General features: G+C 40.1%; 1 long non-coding RNA gene across 1 annotated transcript in view; it reads left to right on the top strand.

The window, feature by feature from the left end:
* Nucleotides 1-13,870, top strand: part of LOC113491505 — a 118,642-nt gene that overhangs the window by 65,571 nt on the left and 39,201 nt on the right. The window contains exon 4 of the long non-coding RNA XR_003400424.1: nucleotides 10,454-10,567. This is a non-coding gene — a long non-coding RNA (uncharacterized LOC113491505). The remainder of the gene's footprint in view (nucleotides 1-10,453; nucleotides 10,568-13,870) is intronic.

Genomic DNA, 13,870 nt, shown 5'->3' with positions numbered 1-13,870 from the left:
AACCACTAACCTAAAAGGGCTTAAGTTCAAGATAAATTCTGTCTCAGCAGCCACGTCAATTATAAGCATGGGCATATTTGGTAACAGCAGAAAAACTCATGATAGTTCCAGTTAAAGAAAGCATTTAAGCGTATGTTTAACTCAACTGCCGTGTTTCAGACCAAGTATAACTGGCGTACTTTACTGAGTCTGGGTGTTATTCCTGAGGTACCTATTTCTCAAACTTAATGCTGCTGGAACACATTTGTTAGTGGTGGGGTTTTTTTTTTAAATATTTGCTTGATGAACACCATATGCTTTTGACTTTGCTATCATTTGATATGTGTTGGCTATCCCTGGTTTTGGGTAGAGCGCTGATCCTAATCGGGATCGTATTGAGATCGACGTGTTCAGTCGTTTTCAGCTTTCCAGCGCTAAGAGACTTGAGTGGTAGAGAGAAGGAGGAAGAGGAGGGTAAAGGTGCGTGAGGAACCCTGACATTTAAACAAGCTACAACAACAGAAGTCACAAGTCAGTTACACGTTGAAGACACATGATCTCTTTAGAATGGGCTAATAAATGCTTAAATAATACTTAAATAGACAAAGGAGATCAGAAAGACCGTAAGTGTTAAATTGCCAGATTTTCCACCTTCTAAGAGTTTGACGGCGCCTTTTCTTTCCTGGTGGAACCAGTGTTTTATAAACACACCTGTGGTTAATGAGTTAGGATGTTGCCAGAAGTCACAAGGTGTGCTTAAGATTAGACTGTACTTAAATCTTAAGGTTGGACTGTTCTTAAACTCTTTTGGGTTTAACAGTAGAACACATGTAATGTGCTATAGGTCCCATGTAGCCTCTACCCACCACTGAACCCTCAGGCTATGGGACGAAGAGAGTGAGTGGATTTACCCTTCAGAATGGGCTTAGCACGGAGTTGGAAACCAGTTGTAGCTGCCTGAGCTGCCCTTCATCCTCAGACACAGTCGCTCCTTTGTAGCATCTTTTGTTAAATTAAAAAGAAGAGCTCTTTGCTGTGTTTGTAGAACACATTAAGAGTTTAAAATGGAAAGCAATGAAAAGAGCAAAGTATTAAAATTACTATTTACTCACTAGGTTTTGCAGACTGCTAAGGTTGCTCCTGCAAAACCAAACAACCAGCCAAGCAAACATACAAAATCATGATACCGAGAGACTGATTTTAACTAAATCACCGTAAAATCTTGCTGCCTGTGGGAGTTTTTCCTTACTAGATTTCACTTTGGGTTTCTTAGTGCAAAACAGACTTTGCAGATTTTTGTCTACTGAAACTGAGCTGGCTTAAATGTCTTAAATCTTCTTTTGGGGGAAATATTGTAGTAAATCTAATGTATGACATTGCATGACACAACAGTGGTATTCTTAAATGAGTCTTGTAGTGGAGTTCCAGGTTAAAGTTCAAGATATTGAATCATGCACATCCTAAATTCCTTTTAGGATAAACCTTGGGAGAAGACAAATACTTTTTTTTGCTTTTTTTTTTTTTTTTTTGCTTTTCATATGACATACTGGGGCACTGGAAGATTAGGGCCAGAATGTGAAAAATAGTGAAGTCCTGTTGAGACAGCAGAAGGCTGGACTTTGAAAAATACTCATCTTTCTTGGCCCTGGGCTATCTCAAATACCTGATCAGAAGAACTGAAGCAGGAAAGCAGTTGAAAATCTTGACATCAGTGGTGGGCTTTTAGCACTGGAGAGAAGCTGTTCTGAAAATCTGTTTCAGTGCAGGAAGTAAACCTGGATAACTCACCTTTAATCCAGTGTTTTAAACAAAACAAGTTTCTCCATTTTGGTAGGGTTTTTTTCAGAGGCAGAAGTAGGTTTTTTTAAGGGGCATTGTTATGATGGAGATGGAAAAAGATAACAGGAGGGAAGGTGTAAGTAAGAAAATGCTGACAGTGGAAGATTGAACCAAAAAAAAAAAAAAAAAAAAAAGTCAAAAGTAGCTTGAGATGCCCGAAGAGGTAAAAAATGGGAATTAATTTTCCCCTAATGTGTTGAGCAGAAATCAGAAGGAAACTGAGGATTAATACATTCAGGAGAAGGTACTGCCCATCAAAACATCTTAAAAGAACACTAGAAATCCCACTATTATGGGATTGGTGTGGGCTGGCAATGACCGGCTTCGTTGTGTATTAGGATTGCTAATAGCTGTATTTCTCAGATAAGGTAGGAAATCAGTTTCTTTCTAAATTGAATTGGCAGAATGTCATTTAAAGTCAAAATAAATGCAGATTAAGCAAAAAAAAATCTCAAATAGCAACTTCTAAAATCAGTGACTTTATACATCTTCCAGAGGGCATCTGTGTCTCATGTATACTCAGGGTTCATACTGATCCAGCAGAAGTATCTTAACACAGAATACTTAAGTAATCCTGTCTGTTCATTTTCTTTCTTGAAGCTGTTTGCTGCATTTCAGACAGGTTAAAATGGAGTGTTTTTCTGACTCTTGGGACTGACGTTCAGCTTTCCTATTATATCTTATTAAAGGCTCTGTCAAGTTTGAAAATCAGTAATGTTAAAATAAAAACAGTGTCTAGAGAGAGAGGCACAATATACTTTAGTTTTCCAGCCTGTTAATAAGTGAAGAGTGGGAGGGAAGGCAGGGTTCACTACTGTCCTGAAGGCTACTTTATTCCCTTCTTTAACTGGAAAGGGGGGAAAAAAAAAAAATAAAAATGTGTTTATTTGTTAAGAGAACAGCCTGTATTTGTGTGCACTCAAAATCCTGATTGATTTGCTTATATTATTGACAGGCATGGCGTGCATTTCAGGTCCTTGAACAACAATTTGCAGTAATTCTATTTTGCTTTGTGGAGATAATTAAGCCACACAACAGCTGTCTGGCAAACGTTAGCGCTCTACTACCTGGTCCCAGGAGAGCGGAGGCAAGGCAGGAGGGATTTGACCAAGCGACTGCAGTTACTAGATGGCAGAACTGGGGTGAGAATCAAATCTTAACCAACCCCTTTTATCATAAAGTGATGTATGTTATGGCTGAGGAGGACGGACTCATTACGCTTAGGACGTGTCGTGCAGTGTGCTGTGCAGATGCAGAAGACAAAGTCATTCTGTGTGTAGAGTAAAAAGGCACGGCTGTGCTCTACAAACACATAGTAAGAGGAATCCTCATCTTGCCACTGCTCAGTCTTATCTAAAAGAGATGGAAGTCTCCTGTACGTTTCTTTTAAACCATAAAGCGAGGTAAGCTGTGTCCCAGCTGAGCAAGATTTAAGCATGCATCTTGATTTTCTTCTTGAATCAAGACCATGTACTAACTAATGGGGACACCTTTCAGTAACAGGCATTTAATGCCATTTCTCAAGATGCGACGTACATTATTTCACAGAATCGTTCAGGTTAGAAGTACAAGCTTCCTAAAACCTCATATGGTTTGTACAGCATCCTCCTTCTCTATAAATAAATAATATATAACCTTTGTACTCTAGAAGACTAGTAAAGATCCTGGCAGGACATCACACAACCTCTTAATATAACTTCCCAGCTATTTGTGGAACTCTGCCTCCGTGTCACTGAGAAACAGAGTTGGAGGTGACAGTTCAGATTTTGCATCCTCCTTCCGGAAGCCATTTCAATCATGCAGCAAGTTATGTATCTTACTGTGCATTTATAGCTTTTGGAATCATTTACAGTTGAGAGTAGTCCTGGGCACAGAGAAGATGGACATAGAGTGCAGGCAAAGGTACAGCCCTGTTACTATTGCTTTCAGGTACTGAAATTAAATATTTGTTTATTAAGTTTCTGTTTCAGTGAAAATGATTATAGGAAGTGTGAATATGTACAGCTTGGTAAAGATGGAATTTAGAATGCTGAAATATTTATGCAAACTCTCAAATGCCATCCTAAGTAGGTGTTATATTAAAACTGCCTATTTAAGTATAGATTTCCTTCCCCAACTTAATGTTACTTCATTTCGATTGCTGAAAATATTTTTTCAGTTACTTCCAGCTTGCTGATTTTTCTCTGCTTAGATAAATAAATGTGCCAGTTTAATGAATTTAAACTTAGAACCGTCAATACTTGAACTTCTTTCTGCTTTGATAATTAAAATGGAAAAAGAAAAAAAAAAAAGTAAAATGCAGACAAACTGTTTCCACATTACCACGCTGTTTTCAGATGTTCATCCTTGTTGCACTGTTCTGAAAGAACATTGATTTTGGAAGAAAATATGCTTCCCACTAGAGGAAGCCTTTCTTAATTTTTGGGGGTGTCAGGGCTCAAGTAAGCTGTTTAACCTGGGGGTGTGAAGTGACAAAACCTGAGCATCCTATCCCATGTGGTAGTTGATTAACTCTAGTGTAAAGGAGTGTTTTTCAGGCTTTTAAAGTTTGTGACTGGTAAACAAAGTCCAGAAGAAGCGTGGCTATTTAGATCCTCCTAGGTCTTTAGAAAGGTTGGTATGAACGTGCTCCCTGAGCTCCCTGAGCTCCTGCCCCAGGGGTCACTTCTGCGACCTCCGTGGCCGCCCAGCGCAGGTGGGGAGCGCCACGTCTCACGCCACCCGGGTTTTTAAACAGAGTGCTGCTGACCCGCAGCCTTGGAGAGAAAGAGAGGCCAAAAATGATGTGGTTTTTGTAGGCTCTTACCTACAGACCAGCACGTAAGCCACCACAGCTAGCTTTTCTTGAGGTTGGAAGTGGCAGCTGGATTTGAGCGACGGTTACGCTCATTGCAAGGACATTTGTTTTTCTCTTAACTCGGCTTCCGTGGGTTTTTTTGGTGACTGGTCAGCACAGGCCCCTCTGAGATCTGAAGAACCACCCACATGCATAATTTTAGTCATATGCTTAACTTCTCAGGTCATTCCCGAATTGTGTTACTGGTGAAAAGTATAAAGGGCATTCAGTTTGTCACATGCATTCTACTTTTCCAGGGCACGAGGTACAATTTAGCGGTGGAGATGAGAATACAAATCCTATTTGCATTGCATTACTCCCGTGACACTTGCTGAAATAATATTAGTTAGAGTGCATGCGGTAAAGCAGCCACTTAATTCAGTGTGGGATTCTGGAAAATGCAGCAATATTTCAGGTGAAAGCAGTGTATACTCCTAGCTAATAAAAAGCAAAGATGGTGATCTTTTTCTAAACTGAATTTTCCAGGATTTGAGACAGAATTTGTGGGTTTTAAGGTTATAGGTGCATTAGCGGTGCGTATTAGTTGATGCATCATTTAGTTTGAATATTTTATGTACATTCTTGGAGCTGGATGTGGGTCTGTTATCTAGGAAGTGTCTATACTCTGCGGATATTTTTGTCAGCGATTAGACAAAGAAAACTGAAAATAAAGATTTCCTCTTAGACTTTGTGGTTCACCCACTGTTGTGCTGTTGAATTAAAGAACACTCCGTGCAAAACTGCAACTGGAAAATGAGATGCCTTTGACAGGGAAACTCAAGTATGTTTTATGGATAGTTTTGTCTTTCTTGTTTCCTTGTGATTACACAAACACTTTATTTTAGGGAGGGTGAGAGCAGGTTCTAAGAGCAACTGTCAGAACCAGGACAGAGACTTGGTTTAGTCACCGGTCTTCATGCAGATTGACTTTTCTTGACTTTCCTCTTCCCCTGCTGCTGGAGCTGAAAATGGTTCACAGCATTTTGGAGTCCCAGAGCTTGTGGCCTCTGTTGTGTGGGTATATTCCGTGAGAATTAATAGTGCCAGTGGAATTCAGGGTTGATAAATGCTACTATTATTTCACAATTATGTATTAAATGTTACCTGTATTACCCTCTCAGGACAACACACTGCACTTCCAGGGAAGAAACACATAACATGCCATGAAGAAAATGAGAACATATTTAAATAGAATGTCTCCCGGATAGTCTAGGGAGAAATTAAACTGGAATTCAGCTGAAGTCTTTTGTAGGTACATGCACTGGTGAAGAATTAACGAAATGGGAGAGCTAAAGGGACATGCTTAGCTTGCCGTTTTTCCCCCAGCTGGTAAAATCTGGTATATAATTTCTAATATAATGTCATTCTAATATTGTACCTTGTTTTGGTTTGCTTTTAGTTTCTTTGAGAAAATAATTCCAAGGCTTTTTTTTTTCCTTTTCCTGCTGTTGTTGGGCAAGGTTTCTTTCAGCAATGTCTAACTGGTTGACTTATGATAGGAAAAAGTGCTGTGAAATACAGTGTATAAATAAACAAAACCAGAAAGGCTTTTTATGTGTTTGTTCCCCGCTAACTTCTTTCTGTGATGATAATCTCAGTGATTATTTATAACTGTATGAAAACAGTGTCTATCTGCACGAATACCGAGAAGACACGCCTGATTTAGTCGTGCGTACGAAGAAAGGGAACTACATAAAACATTTTTCATTCCTCTTGTTAATTCTTGATTGAAATCCATTGAGCGTTGTTATTCTCTTGCTGGTAATGCACAGACAAAAGAGCGGAGTGTCACCAAAGACAAGCCCTTAATTCATATTTCAGAGGATAAAAACGTAGGACACATTATCTTATTTTATGGATATGTATGTGCATAGTAAATGTACATCAGTTACAATGGATAGCAAGATAGTAAAGCTCTGGATTGAGTAAAGCGGGGAGAAATCCCTGATGGCATCGTAACACAGGGATTGTGGTTACAGTTAGAGAAAACCTGTTTAATCTGTGAAATTAGCACTCGCTGTGTGGAGGCATGCAGAATGCAGCCGGCACCGCCTTTTCTCAGGGAGGCAAGAAGTTGTGGTACTTCATTTACTGCAGGACACACATGGCACGTGAAGGAGATAACCAGAACGTAGCTGGCTTGGAGAGTTTGGAGCAAAGGCAAAGCATTTTATGTGCAAAGGATAAGGCTCATATTGGATTCTCAGTACTGGTGGCATAAAACTTTAATTTCCTTATAGAAGCAGAGCAGTTTGAAGTGATAGTTTGATGGTGGAAGCTGAGTATTGGTTTTCTTTTTAATTTATTATTTATAATTTAAGAAGTTGTTATTATTTATTTTATTTTACTTTATCTTTTTAAGATCGTATTTATTATTTAAAATATTGGAGTAATGTTTGGAATACAGATTTACACAAATACATATATATATATCCATTGTAGGAAAAAAAAAAATCTTACGAAGAAAATAGATTAGATTTTGATCAGTTCCATTTGACATCGCATGTGTAAGAAGACAGTCTATTCTTGGGAATAATTTGTACTGACGATCATAAAAATAATTTTGGGGAGGGAAAGAATGTATCCAAAGCAGTTTCTGGAAAATGTCATTAACAAGACTAAATACTCCTCCTCCCTAAGATAGAAAATCACAGTAAAGCACCCTGCAGAGAGTTTTGCTCTTTGTAGCCAAACAGTAACTGTTCATAGGCAACTCCCAGAGTCCAGGCGAGGAAATACTCATCCCTCTCCGCGTGGGAGCAAGCCTAGTTAGGCACACATGCAACTTGGTCTGATTCTTTAATTCATCTGTGGGTTTTCAGTGCGGCGCTTTGAGGAATAACAAATGTTGTGCCTATTCAGTACCGATGGCAGCAGGTGCTTAATGAAAACTCATGAATTGTACCTTAGAACTAGGCTTCCAGCTTTACTCCCTTTGACTTGAAGGATGCGACCAGGCTAATTGCAAATGGTTTTAATACATTTTAAGCTTTTTTTTTTTCCCCTCCCGCCCTGCTGGTGTTTTGGTGAATAATTACAGCAGCTACTATTAAGAGTATTTTATTCATACTGCTTTATGTCTTTAGAAATGCAGAAATATGAGAGAAGTTATATTTTGTTGCCACAGTGTTCTTTAAACCTTCTTCTTCAAGATAGCAATCTCCATCAAAACTTGCTTTTAATGAGCTATATACCTTGGTAAAGGTGAAAGAATATGAGAATAATACAGCAACTACCACTGGCTGATGATGTGTTACAAAGCTGGTACATCCTTACCAAACTGGTAGGCCCATCACTACTTGGAATTAGTAAGTTGTGAAGTTTTAAAAGCCGTAAAAACACAAATCGGATTCCATCATGGGTGTGCTTTTCCTTCTTAATGAAAAGATATTTTGCCGGTGACATTTAAAGGCTTTTTCACTGTTGGCTGTGCTGCTGCTTGTGTCAGCAGTAGATTTTTGCACAGCTCACACAGGAAGAATGAGGAAACATATTTCTGCATAATGTTCTGAAGAGGTATAAAGTGAGAGTTCAGCCACTGAAAAAGGAAAGTATCATGTCCTGAATAGAACTTAATCTGTACAGAGGATGGTTAGAATTTTTCAGTGTAGATTTTGGCACCACTTAAAGCAAGGTTTGTGGAGGGGTTTTTATCCTAACAAGTTTTACAGACCTGATGATAGAAAAGACCACGATTATAATGTGTCCTGCGTAAAAAGAATGCTCTTAATTTCCTGAAGCTAAAACTATCTTCTCAACAACTTTTTAACAGAGGAAGACAGTGTATTATTGCTTTTGGTACCAGGATGCTGTGGAGGGTGTTAAGTCCCCGCTCGTGGGCTGCTCGGTGCTTGGTGTGATTCCCCCACTCCCGGGCCACAGACCAACCCAAGGTGGATTGTGAAAGGCAGCGGACCAGAGCATCAAGGCGCCCCCTTAACGTACCCGATCGCTGCTTTCCCTATCGCTTGGGAACGATAATGAAAACCGGTCACCTCCTGACAGCCTGGTACATCTGCACCTGGGTCGTGGCCAAAGGGGGTGATACCACACCTTTGAAATCGAGCAAGTCCTGGGCCTGCACAGCTGGTAGAAGGTATTTCCTCCTCCGAGTTGAGCTGAAATGGAAAATTACCTGATGAAAGTCAGTTATCTCAGACCTTGTAAATAGTGGCTCTAGATGAGACCCTTTGAGCTCTCCTGGATCACAGCGGGCTGTGACCAGCATCTCCTCTGAGCTGAGACACCTCTCAGACACAGATTTCTTGAATTTTGAAGATTATCTGCCCACAAAGCCAACGGAAGGCCGGGGTGAAGTCAGACTTCTCAACTCTCAGTTGCCATCCATTGAGAAGGACTGATACATTGCGAGCATTTACTTCAAACTCAAGAAGAGGAAAATTTTAACTATAGGCTGGTGTCTTCCATCCACCTCTTGACCTATCTATGTGTTGACCTATCCACGTTTGCCTTCACAAGTGTGGATGGTTATATATTTCACTGGTTATCCAAATACTTCCCCGCTATTTGTGTGTATGTCTTGAGTTTTACGTATGTAAACTTTGATTCAGAATACCTTGTAGTAAGTTAGTGTGAATCTTGTCATTCTCGAATCTGTAATCAAGCCACTATTTTAATCATAACGTATTTCGCCAAATCATTTTGCTAATCTTTAAATCAATCAACCATTAAGTGCGGCTAAAATTTTAACCTTTGATCTACCTCACACTATTAATAAATCTTTAATTGCTATTAAATCGTAACCACGTGAGATACCTTCATCCACAACAGATGCTTGGAGTAATTACAAAAATAGCAAACGTTATTATCTCCGTGATTGGATTTTGCAGCTCAGTGATGTAATGTTGAATGCACTGAACAGCTCTGGTGCAACCTTTGAACAGTCCTGAGGGACAGTTCGGGATTGTTCCTGGATATCAAAGCACAGTGTAAAAGGTAGATTATTTTTTTCCACCAGTTAGTTTCTCACATTCCACACAACAGGATTTCTTTGCTTCACGTACTTTTGCTGGATATTACAGCAACTGAGAAAACAGTTGGTGATGAAAACCAGAAGGTATAAGTTACATAATTGTTGCAGAGATAATCAGAGTACTGTGTTCTTTTAGGCAGTCTGACGTTGCCGTGCAGTGACAGAGATTCATGATTCCATTATCAACTCCTATGGACTCTTTCTTGATTTTGATAAAAACAGTGATCAGATTATTAATGTGTAAAATCAAGGCCATGGAGCTTAATTAGATTGATACTTTGGGTTGCTGAGTTGCATGCTCATGAGATTCAGCTACAAAAAAAGCGAACGCTTTCTGCTTTTATTAAAATACTCCAGTCAGTATGAAAGTTCATGAGCCATGCTGTTCATAAATACAAACGTGTCATTCTTTCATAAGGGAGAGTTTCTGAAATGGTCACAGTGAAAATCTGAGACTCAGAAATAAAAAATACTCAAGTTTGTTCAAGCAATGGTTATATTTTGAACAGCATGCCACGGAAAACAGACCTAACAAGGGAAAATTAGGTGAGCTTCAGACTTGTTCTTGGACATCAGCTGAATAATAAGTGTTACGGGTAAGAAGCTTTTGTACATGAGACCTTATTTTAAACCTGCCTTCACTTAGATCCATCATTTGGTGCTGGGTTCTGATGAGTTGGGGTGTTGTCTTTGACAGCTCAGTGGGATTTTCAGGTATGTTGGTACTAAAGTTTGACGGTGCTTGTGTTCCTTGAGGCACGGAGAATAAAAGTAATTCTGAACAAAGTTCTTTTCTTTTATTTCAGATTCACTGATAACATGCAAAACAGATTCTGCTTACCATTGTCTGCTCCAGATACGATGTCAAAGCAAGCAAGGGAAACTTAGAAAGTAGTGTGACTCAAAAAAGAAGTATTTTGGTAAGTCACCTAATGTGCATTAAGAAGTTGAGAAAGTGATCTTTCTCTTGAACAGATTTTTTTTTTTTTTCCTGCTCCTTTGTAGTTGAAGTATGCTTTTAAGAAACGTCACTAAAAACACATTCCGCTGTTCACATTTTGGAAAGTGTGTATTCTTTCAGAAGGCTAGCAAATCAAAACAAGTACTTCCCTGCAAGATATGCTTAGTTAGAACACCCTGCCACAGCCTAAACTTCTGGAAAAATTCACAGTCCCTCAGCGTTGTATTCTGGTTTTGGTCAAGCGTAACACAGTGCTCTTCCTATCTACGCAGCTACCACATTCTTTCAGACTTAATGATTCACATGTTTCAGTTAGAACGTCTTTTCTTGGTAAGCCTACATTCCCTCAGCATGTCAGAAGGAGTATTCCCGTCTTCAAACTTCACTGAATAACATCATCTGCTTGAGGAGTTTCTTGTTGCCTTCCAAAACATGTATAGATTACAGCAGAATTTAAATAAAACAGGTCTCAAAACACACACCTAATTCTTGTGTATTCACTATCTAAATGTGCTTTACAGGCTTTTAATCTCCTTCCTGAACTCTTAAAAGCTTAGTTTTAATGTGGTAACCATATGACTTGAAAACTATTAATTCTTAAATTTATTGAAACTCTCATTCTAGCCTGCACAGTTCTTTTATACCTCAAGGACTGTTTAGTTGTGCTAATATAGCTAACAATATTGCTTGACTTTATTAAAGCCTGCTAATGTGTTGAAATGGGACTGAGAGGTCACACAGTTTCCCTTCACACCAGCAGCAGTCAGTTCTGATCTGTATTTTTACGTACTTACATTAATGTGTATGACAGGATATCTGTGCAGGTAGTTAAAAGAAAAAGCTGTGTAGCTCTTTTGTGTCCCCGGAAAGTCGGGTGCAGGTATGTCCCCTGCTCAGGTCAGGCTGCATACGAACACACAGATAACACCTGAAGATAAGTTGCCATATACATCTACAAGACAATTTCCGAAGAGAAAATTATTTTATATTGTCATGGGCTCCTGTCCCATTTTTATTAATGTCCCAAATTTGAGAATCCTAACTGAAACAAAATAATAGTTTCTTACTATGATGCCTGGGCATGAGACAGAGCGAGCCCTTTCTGAAGCAAAATAAGAATAATCTGGATAATTTTTTCCTTGTTTTTCCACTCTTAGAACTCTTCTATCACACACACACTCCCTTTTCCCCCCGCTAAGTTTCTTATAACCTGCTGATTCGATAATTGCTGCACTTTATTGGTGTTCTTTATCCAAGTTGCACCCAAGGAATAAGCAGAGATTAAAGACTTTCCCTTCATCATTATGTCTTACTGCTAACATCTTTGTAAGTAAGGAACAGATCGTGTCTAGCGTTGTACCACTGTTCAGACATGGGAGTGTCCTCCTTTCCTTTCTGGCTTTCTTGATATTGTTATAGTCACGCTGTTCCCTAACCAATTCTAGTTGACACTGCACATCCTGTGGACTGGTGTGCCTGTGCCATTCCCTGCCTGTACATGCTTTTTCTGTTTAGTTAGAGCCGTGCAAATCACCTTGTGCAACCTCAAAATAATGCTTCTTGGCACTGCAGTTGGAGGAACATTCCTGACATGTACCGTCATCTGGGATATGACAAGAGCAGAGGCTGGCTAAAAGGAGGGATTCCAAAGATCTTGGTATGCCCACGAGTAAAAGATACCTGAAAAATGCATGCGAATGCATTTCTCTTCTGCAGATGCAGAGCCTGGGGAGAGTTGGAGACAGCTGTAACCCCTGCCTCAGTGAGGTGCGGCTCTGCTTCTGTAGGGATGCTGTCCCAGCAAAATAAATTGGGCGTCTCCTGATCTAAAATATTAGTATTTTATTATCATGATGTTCTTCTGACACCCACACGTGAGCATTTACGTGACCAGTGCATCAGAAAAGGTCATAGCCACTTAAATAAACAACATTGGTATTTTGCAAATGAGCAATTAAGCCGTGAAAGAAGCCTCTTTCCATATAGCTGCTGGCTTTGATCCTTCTCTGCATTACTTAACACCTAAGAGTCCAGAGTGAATCCCTTGTGTCAGATACGGGGTGGTATCGTCTCGTGTGACCTCCTCGGGCAGGGACAGAGCAGACTGTAGGCTGACAGCCATCGGTTCTGCCCTCCTCGGGGGTGGAGGTGCCTTGGTTGTCTCTGCAGCCCCTCTGTTCACTCGCTCCCATCCTTGCCCTCGCCGTTCCTTCAGCACTGGTTTCCTCTGGTTCCTGGCACAGGAGCCTGTGGTCTCAGCACTCAGTATGTGCCCTCTGCAGTAGCAGATTTCTATCTCAGCTGGCTTTTCTAAGGCTTTCAGAACATTTGCTGCCTTCCCTGCACCTCCTCATTTCTCTCTCCGAGTTTGAACGCTGCCTGCACAAAATACTTAGCTCGATGTAGGTGCTGTTAAATAAGTCACCACAGGCAGGAGAGTGATAAACCTCACCTCTGAGGTTGGGAAAGATGATCGACAAGTGGCGGTGTCCCTTTGTATTGCAGTTTATCAGAAGGAATTCCAGGAGGGAAAAAGTTAAAAAAGAATTCTTGTGAAATTCAGAATGACATTTGTTTTTTAAAAAAACACAAGTTAATGTTTACTGTAAAGTTCTTCTTTGACTACAGACTGAACGAGGAAGGAAACAAAACATTTGAGGTCTCTCTGTAAGGCAGCTACTTTCTCTGTGCTTTTTTCTTTCCTCTGTTTAATTCCCAGTACCCCAGAGACACAGTTTCCTCCCTTAGCAGGGACTGTGACCTTAAAAATAGCTGGCTCCAAAATAAACACAGCAAAAAAACCCACTTCAATTGTTTCAAATACATGGTAAGTAACCAAAATTGCATCCATGCAAAAGCTGAAATTCATAATCTCTTTTGGAGCCGCAACTGGGATTTTTGTTTTTCTGTGAGTTAGCATTCATTATTTTGTGTTCACGCTGCATGCCTGCCTCTCTCTCTCCAAAGAAGTTTGTTAAAACTTAGGATGCTGTTTGTAAGTAACTTGTCAGTACTTGTACCACTCCTGTGAAATGGTTAGAGGGGACACTTTCCCTTTGGACGAGGGCCGGGCAGGCCACCAAACACGTAAGGGAGCCGTGAAGGCTGTTTTCACGGTGTTCTCCTGATGGGCTCTTTTTATGCTGGTAGACGTCCCAGCTGCCCGGGGCCAGCTGCGAGAGCTGAGGATTATCAAACTGAAAGTTGGTTCTGTCCCTTTTCCTTCTGGTTTTCAGGCTCGGTTCTCTGGTTCAGCTGCGTG

The sequence above is a fragment of the Athene cunicularia genome, assembly GCF_003259725.1.
Source record: "Athene cunicularia isolate RWA chromosome 1 unlocalized genomic scaffold, athCun1 chr1_part2, whole genome shotgun sequence".
Taxonomy (NCBI): Eukaryota; Metazoa; Chordata; class Aves; order Strigiformes; family Strigidae; genus Athene; species Athene cunicularia.
Note: the sequence above shows the minus strand (reverse complement) of the source record. Positions and strands in the feature narration are given on the sequence as shown.